Here is a 22,656-nt window from a genome sequence, read left to right on the forward strand (position 1 = left end):
GTGAAGAGACCAGAGAGGGGATATGGGAGAGGAAATAAAAGTTGATCATGGTGGAAAGTGCCCTATCTCACATACAAACACATTGGCCTGGGAGAGTATGAATGAAGCAGAAATCCCATACTCCGATTCAAATAAATCTCTGCAATTCCGATAGAATATGGACTTTCAGAGCAGAAAACACGGGAAGAAAATTTAGGCTCCTTGCCCAAGATCAAGTATTGTCAGTGGTAAAGCAAATTTCTGGCCTTACATTACTGCAATCTAATCTCTAGATAACATCTGACTCCCCATATGATAGCACATAGCAATATCCTGCTTTTAAATGCCGGTCTGCTAGGAACAGGAATAGCCAACATACTCTCAAGCACCATATAAACACTCAAAGAATGAAAATGAATCACAGCAGGAAGGAAAAACTTATCAGTTTAATATAGTATTAATTACTGTTTCTTGTGACCAAGAAGGAACTTCAGCAAGAAGCAGAACTGCTCTCATTTGGCAGGAACGCCACAGAAGCTGCATCAGAAATTGCCCTGGGGAGGAGCAGGCTGGGGTTACATACCCAATTGAGTAATTTCCAAGTACCACCTGCATCTCCCGAGCCCAAGACACAAAGACACTCAGCTTCCCAACCTCCAAAGGGCTGCACAGGAAGCTATTAACGCTCTGTACCTTCAGAAACAAATTCAAAGCATCCTTACTTAGTCATCCATATGAGAAGCCAAGACTCTAGCCTCAATTATACCCTTAGAATCATAGAATGGTTTGGATTGGAAGGGACCTTAAAGGTCAACTAGTCCAACACCCTGCCATGAGCAGGGACATCTTCAACCTGATCAGGTTGCTCAGAGCCCCGTCCAACCTGACCTTGAATGGTTCCAGGGATGGGGCATCGACCACCTCTCTGGGCAACCTGGGCCAGTGTCTCATCACCCTCAGCATAAATATTTCTTCCTTATATCTAGTATGATTCTCCCGTCTTTTAGCTTAAAACCATTACCCCTTGTCCTATTGCTACACGCCCTACTAAAAAGTCTGTCCCCATCTTTCCTATAAGCCCCCTTTAAGTACTGCAAGGCTGCTGTAAGGTGTCCCTGGAGCCTTCTCTTCTCCGGGCTGAACATCCCCAGCTCTCTCAGCCTGTCCTCATAGGAGAGGTGCTCCAGCCCTCGGATCATTGTTGTGACCCTAAAACATGGCCCCTTCTACCCCCACAAGGAGGAAAGTCTTTACCACCATTTGCAAAGTGCTTTGGAGCTCCACGCTGATGTGCAAGCTCGAGGCATGAACATCTCAGGTTATTAATCCACTTATATTAAGACCTACCACTATGGACACTATTTTACTACTCTACACAGAAACACATGTATACAGAGCAAATATTACATCAGCAAGTGCAGCACGTGCAAGGATGGACTCCTCCTTCCGCCAGGCTCCCCAGTGCCATCATTCCAGTGGCACCTGCCGGAGGTTACTTGGGGTAAATGCACGGTGCACTCACCAGGTTTTACTTCAGTTTTGTGCAGCGTAACTTGCAAAGCTGGTGAGACAGAATCCCAAAGATGGAAACCAACAGCCTCACACGACTTGTTAATAAAGACACTTCCTCAGATATATGCTTTGTAAAAACAAAACAACAACAACAACAACAAAGAGATTGTTCAGTGTAACATTTGCTTTAATTTTCAAGCTTTTTGGGTCACTGAACTTCCAAGCATGGCTAAGGGAAATGTGTTTTATAAGGTTATACGAAGAGATGCCATTCACATCCCAGCACTGCTGGGAGATGCTGGGCGCGGAGCACTCCTGGTACCCAGCAGGATGCTCTGCTGGTCCAGGCTGCCCAGGCTAACATTGCTATTTGCTTCATATGGAAGTGCTACACCCCAACTGTGCTTACGGTAGAGCAGACAGGCTTGGAAGGGACACTATCCATTTGAAATCTAACTAAAAACCTGAACTCCAAGTAGCTTTGGTGATAGAGGCAAAGAGCCCCCCTACCTCATGACCAGGTTTTTCCAAATACTATTCTCTTCATGCAAATGCAGAAATGGCTCACATTTTCTTGACTGTTTATCCCCTTCTTGATTCATCCAGTGCACCGCATTTCCATCCGGATAGATTTGCCAAGCAACGCATTTGAGGAACATAAGGATTTTATAGGTCTTTGGGGTTTTGTTTGTTTTCTTACAGACCTGGCCCTAGAGTCAGCTCCAAACCCTGACCCAAAACCTGGTATGCATCTAAACACCACTTTCCATTTTTGATGGAAAAGCTTACACCATTTTGCAGCTGCATCCCACGCCCTGGGGAAGGAAAGCAGCACAGCAAGGGTGCTGGGGCAGCCTCTTAGCAATATATTTATCCAACACACAATTTCTCTTTTTTTTTTTTTTTTTTTTTTTTGCTTTACCGCAACAAAACTGATCTGCTTCTCCATTATATAATTTCTACTTACATTCTCCTTTAGGCTTTCTCCTTGAAGCAGGCTGCAGAGAGCTCAGGAGCAGGAGCTCTGCAACAAAGGCATCTGCCATAGGAAGCTTGCAAAAGTTCAGGAGCACCCGCTGGGAAATACTCCCCCAAAATATACTAATTTGCAGAGAAAAAAAAGATAGGGCTTCATTTCGTACCACCTTTCCTCCGCATCACCTCCAGGTTACATGGAAACACCATGAGCCGTTTTGTTTCACGTGCATGCGAATGACTGTGATAAAAACGCTGCAGGCTGAAGTGCAGACAGTCCCCGCCGCTAAGCTAAAGCTAAAGCTAAAGCTAAGCTTAGCTAAAGCTAAACCAACAGCGTTTTGCACTGGCTTTGCCTGGTGCCAGGCAGCAGGACCGGACCTGCATCCTGTGCGAGCACAAGTGCTGCAGGCACGGACGCAACCTGCCTCCCCAGCTGCTAATCCTTAGGTTTGCAAAAAAACAATAAGCGTTAATAAAACAAACAGCAGAATAAGAGGTAAGGCATTAAAAAAAAAAAAAAAAAAGATGGAGATATTTGTAATTAAGTCCTAAGAATGAAGAAATGGGATGAGGCAGCACCACAAACCATACCCTTGCTTCAAGGAACTGCAAGAAAATTATGCACTGGCTGCATCTCCTGCCCTAAATACAGTGGGTATGTTAAAAAAAAAAAATCAGTAGTGATCAAGTATTTTTAAATGGGGAAAAACAGCAAGCTCATACTATAGAAATGGGTGTAAATGTGCCTCCATGAAGGAAAAATGAACATTTCTTGTAAGGAGCTGGAGCACGAGCGCATGTAGGCAAATACACGGAGGAAAGGGGAAAACCAAGAGGGGGTCAGGGGAGTCCAGCTCCCTTGTGGAGGGAATGTGAGGCTAAACTAATTAAAATGCACAGCCCTTGGAGAGTTTCTGGAAGAAAAGTACTGCAGAAATAAGTCCAAACTGATGCTATTAAATCACAGATATTAATAGCGGAGGAGATCCACAAGTATCTGGTCTGTTAAAATGGAGGGCAAGAGATGCTTAAGCCATTTCACGAAGCATTGCAGAGAAGCAACCACATTAAAATCCTTTACCAATGCTACTCAGCACTCCTTAAAACTGTTTCTACAATACAAAAATAGGCAAGTGCCTGTGAAAATACAGCAAAATGGCTGGGCTGCTCCACATAACATTTACAAAAAGTAGGACATCCTTTGAAAGACGCAGGATCCCACCGAGGTGACAAAGGGCTGCAAGCTATAAGTAACCCAGTGTCACTTTTGTTGAATTCTCCCCCCAAATTCTTCACTGCAAAAATGCTCCAGAGAGATAACTTCTTGCTTTGTCCGATGAATCAGGTATCATCACTAATGAATTCAACAGTTCCCAGAAGTGCAAGAAATGCAAGCAGAAGACCCAATCTTTTAAAGAAAACATCAGCTAGGAAATAAAGTGGAGGGGGGGAACCTACCTGGCTATAAACCCCTGGAATTTGGTAGAAGATAAAGTACCTTCCAGCACAAACTGGAAAAACTGAAGGCTAGTTTACGTAACAAAACTTGTGCACATAACAAACACATCCTCCGTGCAACTATAAAGACAGCATTGCAAAAACATTTCTGCAGCAACATGCTGAAGCTGCCAGCAACATTTTGTTTGAAAAGGGAAGATGAAACTCAATGTAAAAAAAAACCAAGCACATAGCTGGTATTTATTAAACCATTAAGAAAGAGGAAAAAAATTGCCAGTTCACAATGATGTGTAAATGTGCATGGGGCTAAATTTCAGGACCACAAAACAGATGTGCGTGCAATTCCTGCAGCTGCACAAACAATACAGGCAAATAAGATGGCTCCAGCACTTCAGTGTGAAGTTCACACTGGTGCAAGGATACGGCTTATTTTATACCCATGCCATCACACTATAAGTAACAGTTTTCTTTTCCCCTCCATAATTAAAGCCTGTGAAAACAAAGCGATGAAAAGACTCAGCTGCGGCACAACACTTGCTAGCTGCTGCAGCGCAGGGAAGGCTGGGGCTGGAGATGCTGCCTTTAGAAGATGGCAGCTATGTGACACCTGGGTAATCACAGCTGAATCACATTAATTGTATTAATATTAAAAATGTTTGGCCTTGAGGGCTCTTTTCATAAGAAATAGAGGCTATTCCTCCCCTTGCTCTAGAGGATGGTGTTGAAGGCACCAGGGAAGGACATGACAGCTGTCCCAGCAAAGGGCAATGCCATCCTGGGCAGTCAAGCTGGAAGGTGACACTCATCCTCCAACAGAGAGTGCAGCAATACAGGCATGCACCTGCAAAAAGAACTCTTGTGGGCATCTAATGTGTTTTATGAAGTCACGTACTTATTACGAACAGGAGGAGGGAAATACTGAACTATTTTTGAGAAACACTGCACCACCAAAACCAAACATCAAAGAGCAAACCAATAATTTAATTGACAAGTCTTACTCCTCTTATCCTTGTGTCAAGGCAATCAGCCCTTTCTTTCACTAAACTACTCTTAGAAACAACAAAGAATGAGGCTGTTATGTATACTTTTAATTTTTATTCTCCTCTTTAAAACCACAGCTTCCAAATGAGAACGTGTCAAGGCTGGACACCTCACTACACTCAAAAAGAAAGTTCACTGCAACCACCTGCAACACTGATGAGCAAGACAAACAGCTTTCACCAGGTCTCCTGTCAAGGAGGATGCCATTCTTACACAGTAGAGCAGACATTTAGTTAGCTGTCATGAAATATTTATTAATCTGCTGATGAGTTAATTAAAAATTTTAATAAGATTTCAGTACTTACTGAAATTATTTACCCCGTGTACAGTCACGGTGTTGACAATAGATGGGTAAGTGGTATACCGAGTGATTTTATTTTTTTAATGACTTATCTACTTGTCTGCAAATGCTCTAATCATTGTTAACAGCTGTAAAATTTATCCGTCCTTCATATTTGACATGCAAAATAGTTGCTAGATTGCTTCTACCCTGTCATTCATCCATTATTACTCCATCATTTTCAAAGACCGCTGCAGCATCCCAAACCCAGACCTAGTGTACAGTAGATGACTGATGGAATACTTCGCTATCAACACTCACATTAATAACAGCAGGGTGGAAAAGGTCTAGAGTTTAACTGCAGACCCTCTCAGGAAACAACAAGCAAACAACATCTAATTGTAATGAAGTATTTTCATCTGCTGGAGAAATAAGGATGTGATGGGATTACCATTGTGTTGTGCAGCAATGCCATTCTTCATGGTATATTCATAAATAATACGCTTACACAAAGTGGAAAAGCTTCCTCCTCATTTTTACATCAGTGAGGAGACTGCTGTGCAGCTGTATTTTCCATCTAAAGATAGATGGAGTCCAGAGAAATACAGAGTAAAGGGAGCTCATTTGTGACATTATACTATTATACTTAAGAAAAAAACGCTGCAGCTGTATCTGTATATCATCACTCTGACATGTGCTTGGGTCTCTAATTACTTACTTTCATGAATTAAAGACATGGGAGAGAGGGATTAAAGATGAGACTGCAGAATGTGAGGAGACAACAAATGTAAGAAATTTGGAGGAGTCTCCCATTCAAGCGAGATGAGAGTCAGCAACATTCGGCAGCTTCGCTTCCCTCTCTTCTGCAGGGATCAAAGCAGGGAGAAATATTAATCCTCTGAAGTTACAAAGACGTATGAAAACCCTAACGAGCATTTTACACTGCAGATGCGTGAGCAGAGCTTCACTCAGTGCCGTGCAAGGCAGAAGCTGCAACACGACCAACTTCAAATGTCCTCAAATTTCTAAATAGCTTAAAATTGGCTGCCAGTGAGAAACGCGCAGTATAGACGTATGCTCACTTACGGTGCAGTAAAGAGGAAGGGATTTCTACTAGAAATTAGTCATTAAACTCAACTGCTGATCACTTACATGACCACTAGTAATACCTTGCCCTGCTCCCTAAGGGGTTTCTCTATGCCTTGACAATAGTCATTCATGGGTCTGGACTGTATTTCCCACAAATTTTAGCAAATTCGTATTTTTGTTGTCCATCAATTGCCAAGAGTTGCATGTCTGCTTTACAAACACCATGTATTTAAATGCTAAATATTTTGTAGAATCGCAGGAAAATTGAGGTTGAGCCTTCGGATATCTCCGGTCCAACCTGCTCTGGGATCTGTCCTCATGGTAAAGAAGTTTTTCTGTCAGTAACACCACCATGTTTTAATGTTTGTCAAGATCTGGGATGACCTTTCCTTGCACAAGAAGATCCATTTCCTTTGTTGTTCTTTCATTTGTGTAATTTTGTGGTTTGAATTGCCCATTCAGATTTTTACTGCGTTTCTTTAGGAATGTTTGTTGAAGTTTTTTTCATTAAACCTTCTACTTCAAGTATGCAGTTTCACTTACTTTCCATCTCTGGACTATTTACTATTATGGTTGCCATAAATTTAAGGTTGCTTAAATTAGAATTTTATTCCAATATCTTAATAAAAGATGTTCCCTTCATTTGCTACACATTCAGAGATACATGGAAACTGCTCAGCTGTATAAATCCAATGCTAGAAGACATACCATCCATCTGATATTCCGTTACTTTGTTATTAAAATTTGCTAATTAGTTTGCCTTTCCCTCTTCACACTTGGGCTTAAGACAGTAGAGAATTTCCCTACAGATAAAATCGGTCCCTCCTTAACAACCCATTCACGCTTCTAAAAGGAATATGCTTTCTCCCAAGTGACATTTTGATATGAACTGTAACAAGCAACGGGGCAATTTTCCTTTGATTTTGAATTTCATTTTAACTTCACCAAATATATTTTAATATACATTCTGCAGTTCATCTGTAGCTGGGATTTGTGACAGCTCCATTAAACAAATGTATGCCTTTCATTGTATAAAGAAGGAAGGTAGAGGAAGCAGAGATGGGGAGGGAAAGCACGTTAAAGGTAAGGCTTTATTAACCTCACGAGGCTTCTCCGAAATCTGCAAGGGGAGTCTAAGATCTTTATGAAAATAAAAGAAACTATAGAAACTACACTAAGGCATGTGGAAAATAAGGAGGTGATTGGTGACAGCCAACATGCCTTCACTAAGGGCAAATTGTGCCTGTCAAATTTGGCGGCCTTCTACAATGGGGTTACAGCGTTGGTGGATAAGGGAAGAGCAATGGATGTCATCTACCTGGACTTGTGCAAAGCATTTGATGCTGTCCCACACGACATCCTTGTCTCTAAATTGGAGAGACATGGATTTGATGGATGGATAAGGAATTGGCTGGATGGTCACACTCAAAGAGTTGCAGTCAATGGCTTGATGTCCGAGTGGAGAGCAGTGACGAGTGGTGTTCCTCAGGGGTCGTTGGTATTGGGACCGGCGCTGTTCAACATCTTTGTCAGTGACACGGACAGTGGGATTGAGTGCACCCTCTGCAGTTGACGCACTGGAGGGAAGGGATGCCATCCAGATGCCATCCTTGACAGGTTTGAGATGTGCACCTCTGCTAACCTCATGGAGTTTAACAAGGCCAAGTACAAGGCTGTCCTGGTTTCGGCTGGGACAGAGTTAATTTTCTTCCTAGTAGCTGGTACAGTGTGTTTTGGATTTAGTGTGAGAATAATGTTGATAACACACTGATGTTTCAGTTGTTGCTCACTAGCTCTTATCCTAAATTAAGGATTTTTCAGTTTCCCATGCTCTGCCAGCAAGCAGGTGTGCAAGAAGCTGGGAGGATGCATGGCCCGGACAGCTGACCTGAACTAGCCAAAGGGATATTCCATACCATAGGATGCCATGCTCAGTATACAAACTGATGGGAGTTGGCCAGGAGGGGTGGATTGCTGCTCGGGCATCAGTCAGCAGGTAGTAAGCAATTGCATTGTGCATCACTTGTCTTTTCTCGGGTCTAATTTCTCTCTTTTTGTTATATTCCTTTTCATTACAATTATTGTTAGTATTGGCATTATTATATTTTAGTTTAGTTATTACATTGTTCTTAGCTCAACCCACGAGTTTTACTTTTTTTCCCCGATTCTCCTCCCCATCCCACTGCGGAGGAGTGAGCAAGTGGCTGTGTGGTGCTTAGGTGCTGGCTGGGGTTAAACACAACAAAGGTCCTGCAGATGGGTCAGGGCAATCGCAAGCACAAGTACAGGCTGGGTGATGACTGGATTGAGTGCAGCACTGAGGAGAAGGACTTGAGGGTATTAGTGGACGAAAAACTGAATACAACCTGGCAACGTGTGCTTGCAGCCAAGAAAGCCAACTATATCCTGGGCTGCATCAAAAGAAGCAGGACCAGCAGGTCAAGGGAGGGGATTCTGCCCCTCTGCTCCGATCGGGTGAGACCCCACCTGGAGTCCTGCGTCCAGCTCTGGGGTCCCCAACATGAGAAGGACATGGACCTGTTGGAGCAGGTCCAGAGGAGGGCCATTAAGATGATCAGAGGGCTGGAGCACCTCTGCTATGAAGACAGGATGAAAGAGTTGGGGTTGTGCAGCCTGAAGAAGAGAAGGCTCTGGGGAGACCATATAGCAGCCTTCCAGTACTTAAAGGGGGCCTACAGGAAAGCCAGAGAGGGACTTCTACAAGGGCATGTAGTGATAGGACAAGGGGTAATAGCTTTAAACTGAAAGAGGGTAGATTTAGATCAGATGTAAGGAAGACATTCTTCACTGTGAGGGTGGTGAGGCACTGGAACAGGTTGCCCAGAGAGGTTGTGGATGCCCCATCCCTGGAAGTGTCCAAGGCCAGGTTGGATGGGGCTTTGAACAACCTGGTCTAGTGGAAGATGTCCCTACCCATGGCAGGGGGTTGGAACTAGATGATCTTTAAGGTCCCTTCCAACCCAAACCATTCTATGATTCTATGAAAAAAGCATCTATGAGGAGTTTGCTATATATTCCTGTGTGTTTTTGCTATATTTTCCTACCACCTCATCCTCTTTGCAACAGCTAGTGCTCTCCTAACCACTAACTCACAGCTCCAAAAGGTAAGTAAATTCAAGGAGAGCAAGTGTTGTAAATATATGGGGGGGAAAAAAACAGATTTTATGCAAAAACATCACTTACCTTTCCACTTTAGAGGTAAGAGCTTGCTGTGTATTAGCTACCCTAATGCCAGAAGCCCAGGCAGAACCTTTCTGCAGCCTCTCCCACTCCAGCAGGGCATCAGACGATGCAGACAATTTCTCTGCAGATGTTGAATTTCACCTGGTGTTGTTAATTCTTACCAGTGATGTACTGTGAAGTTTTAAGCATCATTTGAGGTGCTTTGAGATGCTGGCACGTCAGGGAAGAAGAGGACAGGATGCCACAGAGGAATGCTGATCAAGGATGAGCAAAATTAAGATTTGCATTCCAAATAATCAAGATTTCACGGATGTTGCACTCCTAAAACTTGCTTGTAATGAAAATTATTTACCAGTATTTCTGGTTCTTGGAAAGTACTGTTGTAGATGACACCACTGTCTCCAGCTCGCAAGACTGACTCAATAGTAAATTATCATTTAAACCAGCATTCGGGCAAAACTGCCAGGAAATACTTTTATATTTCGGTCCTTCCTGATGGCAGCAGGCATGTGCGTGTGTGTTTTAACGTGTATACCTTCATCTTCAAACCACAGGAACTAAGTATTGATAGTTTTCTTTCTGAGAAGCAAACAGAGCCACATACTTAGCAAAACCTCCCCAGCACCAGCGAAAGGTATTCACCAACAACTCAGCACGGAAGTAAAAAAAAAACACCAGAAAAATTCTTCTCACTTTTTGTCAGCCAAGCAGTAGCTTCGGGGTTTTGTGTTTATCTCTTGAAAGTTTACCAGAAACAGATCTTACCACTCTCCTGAGTTATTGACAAGTGGTTACACAACTCCCATCAGCTCTAAAAAATGTTTTTAGCGATAACGGGAAGGTAAAAAAAAGACTTCTCTAGCTAAAAGCACAAATAGTCCTTACTAAGGGTTTAACCCATCTAAAATTTTTCTCTTTCAAAGACAAGATCAAAAGTAGGAAAACAAACAAAAAGGCAGTTCTAAGCAGGTTTATTTGTTATTTTTAGAAGATAAAAGGACCTCCTTTTCACATATCGTGCTGTGCCATGCTTTCCCCAGAAGCTGCTGTGAAGAGCAGGTCTGCCCAAGGCGACGAGGGGGAACGATGACCCTGAGCATCCAGGAGAAGAACCTGTCTCTTGCAGGGTTGAACTCACCCACTGCCCCCCACTCTAGTCCCAGCTGGCTTCACCCCACCTAAGAGGCTTCAGACAGAAGATAAAACCTTGTGGCAGGAGGAAGAAACCCCTCCAGAATGGACAGCTATCACCCCACGAACACAGCCAGGGTGGCAATGCCCATGAGGATGTGTCACTGCCCAGCAAGACAAATGCTCACCCATGTTTTTATTACTTTACGATAATTTTTTCCCTAAATGCTTCTACACTGACTAAACAGAACTGTGCTTTGTGCAAAGGGCTCAATGTCCAAATGGAGATCAGTCACAAGTGGTGCCCCTCAGGGGTCCGTGTCAGGACTGGTACTGCACAATATCTTCATCAATGACCTAAATGGTGGCAATGAGTGCACTCTCAGCAAGTTTGCAGATGACACCAAGCTGAGTGGTGCAGTTGATTCACTAGAAGGAAGAGATGCCATCCAGAAGGACCTTGATGAGCTCAAGAAGTGGCCACACGTGAACCTCATGAAGTTCAACAAGGCCAAGTGCAAGGTCCTGCACCTGGGTCAGGGCAATCCCCACTATCAATATAGATGGGGGATGGATGAAGAGCAGCCCTGCGGAGGACTCGGGGATACTGGTGGATGAAAAATTGGACATGACCTGGCAATGTGCACTTCCAGGCCTGAAAGCCAACTGTACCCTGGACTGCAACAAAAGCAGTGTGGTCAGCATGTCGAAGGAGGGGATTCTGTCCCTCTACTCCACTCTCATGAGACACCCCCCCCCCCGACCAAGTACTGTGTCCAGCTCTGGGGTCCTCAGCACAAGAAAGACATGCACCTGTTGGAGCGGGTCCAGAGGAGGGACACAAAAATGATCAGAGGACTGGAACAACTCTCCTGTGAAGAAAGGTTGAAAGAGTTGGGGTTGTTCTGCCTGGAGAAGTGAAGGCTTCAGGGATACCTAATTGCAGCCTTTCAATACTTAAAGGGGACTTATAAGACAGAGAGAGAGACTTTACCAGGGACTGTAGGGACAGGACAAGGGGCAATGGTTTGAAACGGAAAGAGGGTAGGTTTAGAATCGACATAACAAAGAAATTTTTTACCATGAGGGTGGTGAGACACTGGAGCAGGTTGCCCAGAGAAGTTGTGGATGCCCTACACATCACTGGATGTGTTCAAGGTCAGGTTGGATGGGGCTTTGAGCAACCTGGTCTAGTGAAAGATGTCCTTGCCCACGGCAGGGGGGTTGGACTAGATGATCTTTAAGGTCCCTTCCAACCCAAACCATTCTTTGACTCTATGACTCTAATCCTGCCAACCTCTGGATCATCTTCTATGAACAAAAAAAAGGCAGAATTTCTCATACTTTCCTGGCTTATGGAGTCAGTGACCACAGCCATGTCTTGCAGGGAGAATGAGCAATCGCTGGTGTCTCACCTCCAGAGAGCTGACAGCCAACGGGAAGCCCGACAATGAAGAGGTGCCCTTGAGAAGGTCAGAGCAGTAGCTAACACAAACTGACAAAGAGGTACCAAAATAGCAAAAACAATGGAAGAAAGTACACAGGCACCAATTTATAACCTTATATCCACAGGAAGGGCTTGTACAGCAAATACTACATTAGGGAAAGAACACCAAATCATTAAGTCCCGAAAACTGATGGACTCGCTTGAGTGTGGTTTTCAATTAAACGACAGATCATCTTTGTGGCCCAGGAAGCAGAAATTCCTCGAGGGCAGCAGAGAACCCGGCAGACTAAAAAGCCATTAACATATCCAGCATCATTTACTGTCCTGTTGGATGCTGATTACAATCCTGCTCAGCCAAGACACAAACACGTTTCCACCTCGTCTCCTCAGCACAGCAAGAGCTACCTACATGGTGGGGCTGGAGACAACGATGAATTGGGCTTCTGTAGTTCAATGAACAACCACAGATGTGCAGGAAAGGGTTACAACCTGCATTAACGCTGTACACTAAAGGTAATGATAAACTGATCACTGCAGACGTGGCTGCGGCAGATTAAGATGTTCCCATTCCTGGGTTGTCTGTGAAGAGGATCCCACGCTCAGAGCCGAAAAGTTCACTTGAGCATTTCTCATTTGCTTCAGCACAAGAAGCTTGGGTTGAAGAGCCGCTGGAGAGGGCTCAGCCCACCCTGGAGGACTTAGCAGCACTGCAGATGAGGAGTGCTCACAAGAACTGTGCTGTTGGAAGAACTCATGGAAGCCACCAGCTTTGCCATGTAGGTAGTGACCAATGGTGGAGGGACAATGTCATCTCAGACCTTGGCAGGGTTTCTGCAGCTGGTGTCTGGTCAAAGAATTAAGCTGGATTTGCATAGAAATGTGAAAGCGTAAGAAAAAGGGGCATTTGCTTAAAATTTCCAGGAGTAGTAAGGCAAACAGATGAAGTGGTTTGTTCCAAAAGATACGCAAAACTGCAACCTGGATATTAAATCAAAGTAGTCAAAATAGATCTAATCAAAGCTCCTGGGCAAGCAACATTTAATGGAAGATGACCAAATCCTTACTTAGACATTTTAATTTTTTGAAGGAGGTAAGCACCAGAAGTTCTACTTAATAGAAGAGCTGTGTGTCTCAAATACTTTCTGTATAAAGAAAGCACCCAATCTGACTGTCCAACTATAGGATTTATGTGTGAAAACAACATAGTCTAATGGTATTTTTAGAAAAAAGGAACAGAAAGAATTGTCAGATGTGAAACTACAACCAGCTCCCTTATAGAAACACTTCTTAATTTCGCACAGAAGAGCCAAAGTCCCTAGGAGACATCTGAAATCCCATCAACTGTTTCTTCTCAACATACACTTGAAACTTTTGTCTTTAGCATTGTGCAGGTGTGTCTAACATATAAACATCTAACAGAAAGAGGTATTTCAACATTATCCAAACAAGGACTGCGGCAGGATCAAATGACCAAATAAAAACAAAATGGGGAGACTCAGTTAAGACTCAAACACCTTCAACAGGGTGAATGCTTTTAACAAATTTCTTTGCTAATGACAGCTGGCTATAACATCTTCAAGACAAATATGAAAAGAAACATGTTGGGGGCCTCCACATGCTCATTCTAACTTTTCTTCTAAAAAAAAAAACAAAAAAAAAAAAAAAAAAAACCAAAAAAAAAACCAACAAAAAACCACAAACCCCCAAAAACCAAGACAACTCAACACTTCAGCATTTGTATTTAGCAACCTAAAGAGAGAAACACATCTCCTGTTATTATAGCTGCAGGCTAGCCAGCAGAAGTACAAGAAGCCCGACTTGAAGATGCAATATTGCTGGTGGGTGTCCTCTGCAAAGTGGCAGAAGCTTCAGACCTCTCCCTGCACGTGGTCCATAGCAGTTGTCCTGTCCGTTCTCCACCAGGCAACCTAGAGAGCCTTTTCCAGTGGGCATGGCGGGGGTTCCTGGTTTGTTTGTGCTCTTTGCTTTTTAAAAGCAAGGCTTCAGGGGTGCCCCAATGGCTTTAATTCATATGTGGCGAGACAAGTCTGGATTTCTTCTTCCTAAGTCCCCAAAAGTGCTGTGTGCATCTTTGTCTTGATCAGCAGGACTCCATTTCAAACACATGGCTGAAACAACATCCCTCTCTAAAACTAACAAAAGAGGTAGAAGAACAGATGATTTAGAAGTACGGTGACTGCCAAGCCTGTCATCTGTGTCCTTCCTACCCCGCCAGCAGCCCCCGGGAAAAGGGAACAGCAAGGCAGAGGTTATGACTTCAAGGAAACTCACCTACGGTAAATACCTCTCACGAGATACCATTTATAAAGTGTTGCAACACTTGAAAACACTGTTAACAGCAGGAAATCTATTTAAAGTGGAAGGAATATGATCATTAAGGAATAAAGAAGGAGTTTCAGCTCAGCAAAGACCTAGGGCTAGGGTGGGGGAGGGAGCGTCTCAGCGACTGCATTTACATTTTTTTATCTCAAAGCCCCATTGCAGTATAAAGGGGATGAGAACTCAATCACAGCAACTAGATTTCATGCCAAGCCAAAAAGTCCATTTGCTAAAAGGAAAGAATGAAATTTAATAAGACAGGTGGGAAGAAAAAAAAAAAAAAAAAATAAGGAAAGGCTGGGAGATGCCAGGTGGCATGAAGGTAGGGCTCCCCCCAGCTTCCCCCACACAACTGCAGGGGCTAGTCCATCAGTCCCCCAAATTAGGGGAAATCCAGAGCAGCAGAGGAGGCACCTCACCCTTAAAATTAGTCTAGAAGTCACTCTTCCTCCCCACAACGATATCCAATTTCATAGTTAAGAATTTAACCCTTTTCTTGCCTGGGCTGTATCCGTCAAGCTGCCTGATGTTAAGAGATGTCTCAGGTAAAGCCTGGCCACTGCTGGGTGTGTGATTTGTACTGATTGCTTGGGGGCAGGGGGAGGTGGCACGAAGAAGAAAATAAAGAATAAAAGCTGCATACAGCCCAGCCTGGAGCACGCTCCAGCCCACGACCCTCGGTCTGCAAGCTCCCAGCCTGGGCAGGTATTAATCGGCAGCTGGAAAGCAGGAGGTCGGCAGCAGGGAGAACCCACCACCACCCCGCAAGGTCACCTCTTCAAAAACTGAATCTGGTCAGATACTGGGGAGAAAAATAAAGACATCAAGAGTCGCAGGAGCTAAGATTTTTCGTTTGTGTGTGATACAGTTTACCCATTTCCAGTGAAAAAGTAGCTGTTACGTCCAGTGGGAAAGGTGATCTTTTTGCAGTGAAAAATCCTGAATTCAACTGTGCCTTTATCGGGCAAAGCGCAGTTTAATAATTAGACTCCGAGCAGCACTTCCATCACTGGACTGGGGCTCTGCTGGTTTCTTACCGCTCACGGGCAGCCTCCCAGCTCTTGTCTGCCCAGGTGACTCCAAGCTAACAGTCAGGATAGCACACAGCGATACAGAAGTGATATTATTTTCAAATTTTACAACTGTGCCTAATTACCGCCATCGTTTGTGCTAGAAACAGAAAACAGCAAAGCAGAGAGCAAAGAGCCTTGCCCAAAAATGCAGGGCAAACACTGGGCAGCCAGACAGATTAGGGCAAGGAGGGGATGGCTCCCCAGCTACCACCACCCATCCTGGGTGCCCGATTATCCACCCTCCGGCCACCAAACCGATCAGGGGAGGACATCTAGAACAGGGGCACCAACATCTCCAAGCCACCACAGTCCCTGCTGCAGCGATCTTTCCTCCACAGTTTAAGGAAGCAGCCAACTCAAGGACAGAAACCAAGTGGCCAAAGCAGCCTACGGAGGACATACACCACCAGTATCTTACTGGGACCAGTATTTACACTGCACTGAAGAGCAGCATAGGAGCAAGCCATGCTCAATCCAGAAGGAAATATCCCATTTTCCGTTGCACTCCAGCCAAAACCAGCTCCGATGCAAAAGTTTCTTGCAACACCAGCTATCTCAGACAGGGAATTGTGATTCAAGCAGTATAACATTTTATCAGACAAAAGCAGCTGTATATGTTATTTTTTGCCTTACGGCATGTTAGCTAGAAGCTAGTTTTCCAGCGGAATTAGCAGGGGTACAGGTCCTCCCCTCTCTTGCGTACTCATGGTCCACGGCAGTAAACACTCCCAGTCTTGATGGAGAGAGGCTGCAAATCCCACAGCCATACAGTAGCTGCACCCAACACATCATCCAACTTGGTTTACCATTTTATTCATTTCTAAATATATTCTACTGTCTTTCCGAGTTACCACTCCATTACAACGATTTTGCTTTAAGATATTGCCGGCTGCGGGCAAACCACAGAAGTGTTCAAGTTGTTACATGCATCATCTAGTAAGAGCTACAAGGATGCTGAGTACACGCTTCTTGCTCTGGAAGTTGTAGTAGCCCTTGCCATAAAATATTTTGATTTCCCAAGTTTGTGACTTTTAGAATTCTCCAGTTACGGACTCAATTCACCTGATCAACACCACAAGCCAGCCTACAGCATAACATTGACTTACCAAAACCACATATTATTCTTTAGCACAAATCCTTTGCATACCATTCTGCCACCGCAGCAATTAGCTATTCAATTTTGCAAAACATATTGAGAAAGCACAGTTGATTCACGCAATAATTTCATCTTTATGAGCTTTTAAAACAACTCTTGTAGCTACGAATGCAATGCAGACTGACTGAACATCTCATGTACAGAAAACAACCCAAAGGATGCCAAGGACAGAGAAAAACAGAGACTTTTGCTTTCAGCAGTCTCAGTAATTAATTCCGCATGAAGAGGTGCTCCAGCAAAAACCACCTCCATGACAGGTTTAAACATTTTCCGCCAGAGGAAAGAAGAAACAGAGACCTGCAACCTTACCTCTATCTTCCCGAGGTGAAAGATGGTTCATGGGAAAAACTGGACTCTTCAGTTAATTAAACAGCAAAACGGCAGAATCCTAGAGCCTCAGCAAATGCAGGCATCGACCTTCCATGGGCAGTCTTCACATGAACTCTTCCGACAGGGGACCAGCATCAATTACTGCGTCCTGTGGAGGAAAAGACAGTTTGTTTGCATTACCTTTCATTTATCTTTCTGAATTATTATTCACATGATGCAATTTTCAGTGTTTTAAGTAGGAAAACAGCAAAGTTGAGGTCAACTATTAACTCACAGCAACATCATTAATAGCTTGCTGAACACCTCGATACTATCAATTGCAAGGTATCTTTTTTATTTCATTGGAAAAGAACTCATCAAGGTTCCTCAACCTTTAAGCTAGTTGGGGAAATAAAGTAAATGAAAGCTTAATACTCCAACCAGTAAGTTGTGGGGTTTTTTTTCCAATTCTCCCCTCCCTCTTTGCCAATGACACTCCTAAGAAATAAAGATTACCCTCCAGAAAAACACAGCACAGATCTAGCAGCAAATCTGCCATAGCAAGACAGCATCTACGCAACACGGGAGATAAAAACTAGCACCAGAATATTACAGTTGGTGCTTACAGCCGACAGGCTGCAGACCACCACCGAACTTATAAAACCCAAAGATAATTATATCCTTCCCTGCCTCACAAAGGCACAGATAGTAAATTGCTGTCGTTACTAAGCATTAAGCTAGAACCAGAACAAGGGGATTTCTCCAGTTCCTCCTCTTACGCAGACTTTCTGTATCACCAGGTAAGCCAGGTAGTCTCTGAACCTGAGATGAGCATAACTTTCTCTCCCAAAGCATGTATGCCATAAAAAGACACTAAGACTGCAGTATGTCTATTTGCTTCAGCCAGCCCCTCTCCTGTAAGTCATATCAGTCTGGACCTTGTTCCTCTCGAGCCAAATGCTAGTACGTCAACTAATTTGTGGTTTGCAAAGACTTTGCTTGGTTGAAAAATTTAAGTTCATAAAATTGGGCTCTTCATATTGTGATGCACTGCCTGAATTCTAATGAAAAAGTAAATAATTAAAAAACCAAAACAAAAAAACAACCATGGAAACCACTGATATGAGCTTCATAACCTTTCTTCCAAGCCACTCCACACGTTGCAGTTTCTGTAGTCACACTTGCTACCCATCCCATTGAATGCTTCAAGACAGAAGTCCCAATAATTGCTTTTGAACTTTTACTTGTAGTAGCTATAGGATGCAATTCATCTTAATCAACCTTAGACACCTATGAGCTTGTTGGAAACTGGAGCTGGTAATTCCAGGGTTCCTCTGCAGTCAACAAACAGGTCCATGAATCTTCCCTTGGAGCTGCTGGACGGAGATGTCTGCAGGTCCTCAGCAGCCCAACCAGCCCCAAAGGCTGGCTGCTGCTTCAGCAGATTGTGTTTGGTCCCCAAGAACCACCAGGTTAGGAGCCCACATTAAATTACTTCCAGGATGTATCTATTTTCTTTCTTTCTCTCTCTCTCACAGGGTTACTAGGATTACTGGGTTAAATTTATACCTCTAAATCCAAACATCTAAAATTACATGAGGGGAGTACCATCATTAGTTCAAAATCTGCTTGTCCCCATTGCCACTCTTGCTATTACAAAAGAAATTACTTAGATGGACACGGTCATTAGAATACCATCTTAATAATGCACCTGTCATTAGCAACACAAGACTCTTGTAAGTCACTCATTGCAATTATACATGAAAAATCAAACATGCAAAAGGAGGGAGGAAAACTCAGATGGCAGCATCGTCTCCAAGACACTGGCAGAGAACAACTCTGGAAGCTTACGGATCCGCATCTGAACAGAGAAGTATGACTAGAGCACATCCTGATGGCAGACAGCATCCATTTTTATACATGCATGCAGATAAATGAACACAAAAGATGCACAAACTGCTGTATCACTCAGGCTTCCAGTCTGAAAGTTGCATTTTGCCAGTAGGAGACAGTCTTTGAATCTCTAAACAACATATACGTCCCAGCTGCTTTCACTACCCCTACAATAAATGCACAAAATGATGCTAAGGAAGGAATGTTAAAAACAGAAAAACATAAATAATAATGGAAACTTTAAGAATATGTTTCCAGATTCCCAGGGTGAGGTGTGTGTCTGGGGGGGATTAAGCTCCCAAGACTAAAAAGGGAAGATGTTCCTGTTCTAAAAAAATAAAATAACTCTTCTCAACTCGGCTCTCATGAAAAGGAAAGCAACAATCAGAATAAAATATATATATAACGAAGAGAAGAAAAACTAAACTGTTGGCATATTAAAATACAGCAGAAATGTAGTGATATGAAACAGTAAGAGAAGCAAAATGCATTGACAAGAACCACAATACTCACAGGTTTGAGTGTATCGGGTTATAAAAATTACCTAGGAACAGCACATTCCAGCAATGGCCAAGGACTGTTACTGCACAGAAAGAGAGCAACCACCAGCAATATTATAGGAACAGCAGAAGAATGCAACAAATATTTCTGTTCATTAATTAAGAAAGAAACCAGATGGTATAGTCATGCCACAGGAAACATTTTCTATTCCAAACAGCAATGCAGGCAGATGTGAAACAACAGCTAACAGAGCTGGTTGTTTTTAAGTCAGAAGATCTTCAGCTGCATCTCAGGGGCTTTAAAAGAGCCGGACAAGAAAAACTCTGGACCATTTATTGTAGCTTCCTGCAAGTGTTAACTTGGGAGGTTTGAGAGCATTGGAGGACATACCGTTGTGTCAGTATTTTAAATGCGTGAGCAGGATGACCAGGCTAATAACAAGCTATCAGTCCAGCTTATATCCCAGGAAGAAAAGGAAAACGCTGGTATAAAATCTAATTAGGAGTTACGGGAAGTAAATAAACGATATCTACCGACACATAGGTCTTAAATCAACTGTATGCATTTTTATTAAGACTGCAAGATTGGCTGCAAACTGTAACAGCTCTGATGCAACAGACTTAAGAGTTCAGTGTATCTGTAAAGTCTGACTTCTCAAGTAACTGGAATTACATTACATAACATGGAATATATTAAATGATTAATAATTGGTCAAGCGACAAGTCATAAAATATAACTAGATCATCATTAATCACGTGCTTACATTGAAATACCAGAAGGAGCAGTTCTTATGCCCTACTTTACTCATCCTCCTGCAAGCCAAGAGCAAAAGCCACTGCATCTCAGACTCACACCAACTCTAAAAGCTGCAGATAGCAAAGGACACGAGATCTGGATCTTTTACCAACATGATAACAAGCAAAGACCTTGCACATCTTTATCACCAAACACAAACTTGGAGCAGAGACCCTTCCCCATCCAGATGGGACGTAACAGAGCAGGGACATACCAGCAGCCTATGAAGGCAGCAGCACCTTGCTTGGTGTAAGAACGAAGGGGCAAGAAATGAAAGTAGCAGGTGGCAAATCCAAAACCAAACAAGAGACAGCGGTTTCTTCACCCACGACCCAGCTAAGCGGTTTCGCTCCTTGCCACAGGATGTCGTGCATGCTAAACGTCTGCGCAAGCTCAAGGAAAGACTGGCTGTGTCACACAGCAGACACCCATGATGGTTACTAATAAGATGGACATCATCTCTGGCTGGGAAAGTCCCGGAGAAGTTGAAAGATCAGAGGCTGGAGAGTTGGGCAAGTATCGTACAGGGTCTGCCCAGTTCTCACATCCTTCTAGAGGCTCCGCTTTTAGAAACAGGGTGGAGATCCATCAATGCTATTCTTATATTCTCACCTTAGAGTAGAGGAAACTGTACTTTGGAAACGATCTCAGTGATGGTGGACCACCAACCCCACGTGGTTCCCCAGCGCAGCTTCCTTTGGCAAAAGCAGTGCATTGGCTGCGTGCATGAAAAACTCCTGAACGTGGGAGCTCAACCCACTACTTCAAATACAACTGAACTCGGGGAGGTCCTACAGCCTCTCGTGCAGGTGACCATATCAGATACTATTAACAACCTCTCCTTTTCCAGAGATGGTGAAACCATGGCTTTTGAACCACAAGCAGTCTACAGGCAGCCCCAGAGTCACTCCCGGACTGCAGCACAGTTGCACAAGAAGTAGTGGGGTGGTGCTGTCCCAGGGCCATCTGTCATGGTTTAACCCCAGCCAGCAACTAAGCACCACGCAGCCGCTCGCTCACTCCCACCTAGCACCCAGTGGGATGGGGGAGAGAATCGGGGGGGGGAAAAAGTAAAACTTGTGGATTGAGATAAAGACAGTTGAATACGACAAAAAGGAATAAAATAATAATGACAATAATAATAAAAAAATAATTAGAATATACAAAACAAGTTATGCACAATGCAATTGCTCACCACTCGCCCATCGATGCCCAGTTAGTTCCTGAGCAGCAATCTGCCCCCCAGGCCAACTCCCCTCAGTTTATATACTTGGCATAACGTCACATGGTATGGAATACCCCTTTGGCCAGTTTGGGTCAGCTGCCCTGGCTGTGTCCCCTCCCAACTCCTTGTGCCCCTCCAGCCTTCTTGCTGTCTGGGCATGAGAAGCTGAAAAATCCTTGACTTGGTATAAACACTACTTAGCAACAACTGAAGACATCAGTGTATTATCAACATTCTTCTCATACTAAATGCAAAACATGGCACTATACCAGATACTAGAAAGAAAATTAACTCTACCCTAGCTGAAACCAGGACATCATTGAACAATCTGAGCCCACATCAGCAGAAGAAAGCAAGTTTGAGAGGCAGACAGAAACACGCGCCTCATTTAGTGAGCACCGAAGATCTTCCAGACATAATTCCCTGGCAGAACCGCTCCATCCGCTCAAGATCTCTTACGTCCCACACATTTTCTCATCCTCAACCATATCAAGATTTTGCTAAGCTTTCCCAGGTCATTACTAGGCAACCTATCTGCAGCCCACTACCTGTCCACAAATCACAGTAAGAAGCTAAAGGAGCTGGATGGATCTTGGCTTTTCCTTCCAAAACATAATACCTTGAGGCAATAATAAGAGACACTTTACAAGTGCTATTATGCACAAGCTTTCAGTTTAAGATATAAAGAGATCTGGAGGACAGATAAAAGACATACATGTCCATAGATTATATACATCAACAACCCAGGATATTTTTCCCTTTCATCAGAAAGCCACCTAATTAGTAAGAATATGCACTCAGAAATCTCCAACATTAAAAACCCCAAGCCCTTTCAATAAAGCTTGCACTGACTGGTGACCTTTGCTCTTCTGTTGTCTTACCAAATCCCGTATTCAGCATTTCTTGCTCAAACTATTGACAACTTTCACTGAATGAAGTGATTTGCTTTAGGTGTATCCATGTTTCTCCCTCCAACAAAGCATCAAAGTTGGGTTGTTCCCTGCAACCCAAAAAAGCACTAAGAATATCCCATACAAGTCGATGGATTGGACCCTGGTTTTAAACAGTTGAAGCTGAGGGCAAGAAGTGGGTTATCCACGATCTTGTTAAGCATATCCTCTGAAGCTGCTTTGACCAAGGTTCAGACCAGATGACCTCCAGATACCCCTTCCACCTAAACTATTCTGCATTAACTATAGCAGATTCAGTGTATCAAAAGTTCTCCTTATCCCATGAAAACATATT

General features: G+C 43.5%; 1 protein-coding gene across 4 annotated transcripts in view; it reads right to left on the reverse strand.

The window, feature by feature from the left end:
• Positions 1-22,656, reverse strand: part of NCOA1 (nuclear receptor coactivator 1) — a 185,887-nt gene that overhangs the window by 115,190 nt on the left and 48,041 nt on the right. For all 4 annotated transcript variants that reach the window (XM_041128729.1, XM_030038087.2, XM_030038093.2 and 1 more), the window contains exon 2: positions 16,998-17,166. The gene's annotated coding sequence lies outside the window, so the exon portion shown is untranslated. The remainder of the gene's footprint in view (positions 1-16,997; positions 17,167-22,656) is intronic.

The sequence above is a fragment of the Aquila chrysaetos genome, chromosome 15, assembly GCF_900496995.4.
Source record: "Aquila chrysaetos chrysaetos chromosome 15, bAquChr1.4, whole genome shotgun sequence".
Classification (NCBI taxonomy): domain Eukaryota; kingdom Metazoa; phylum Chordata; class Aves; order Accipitriformes; family Accipitridae; genus Aquila; species Aquila chrysaetos.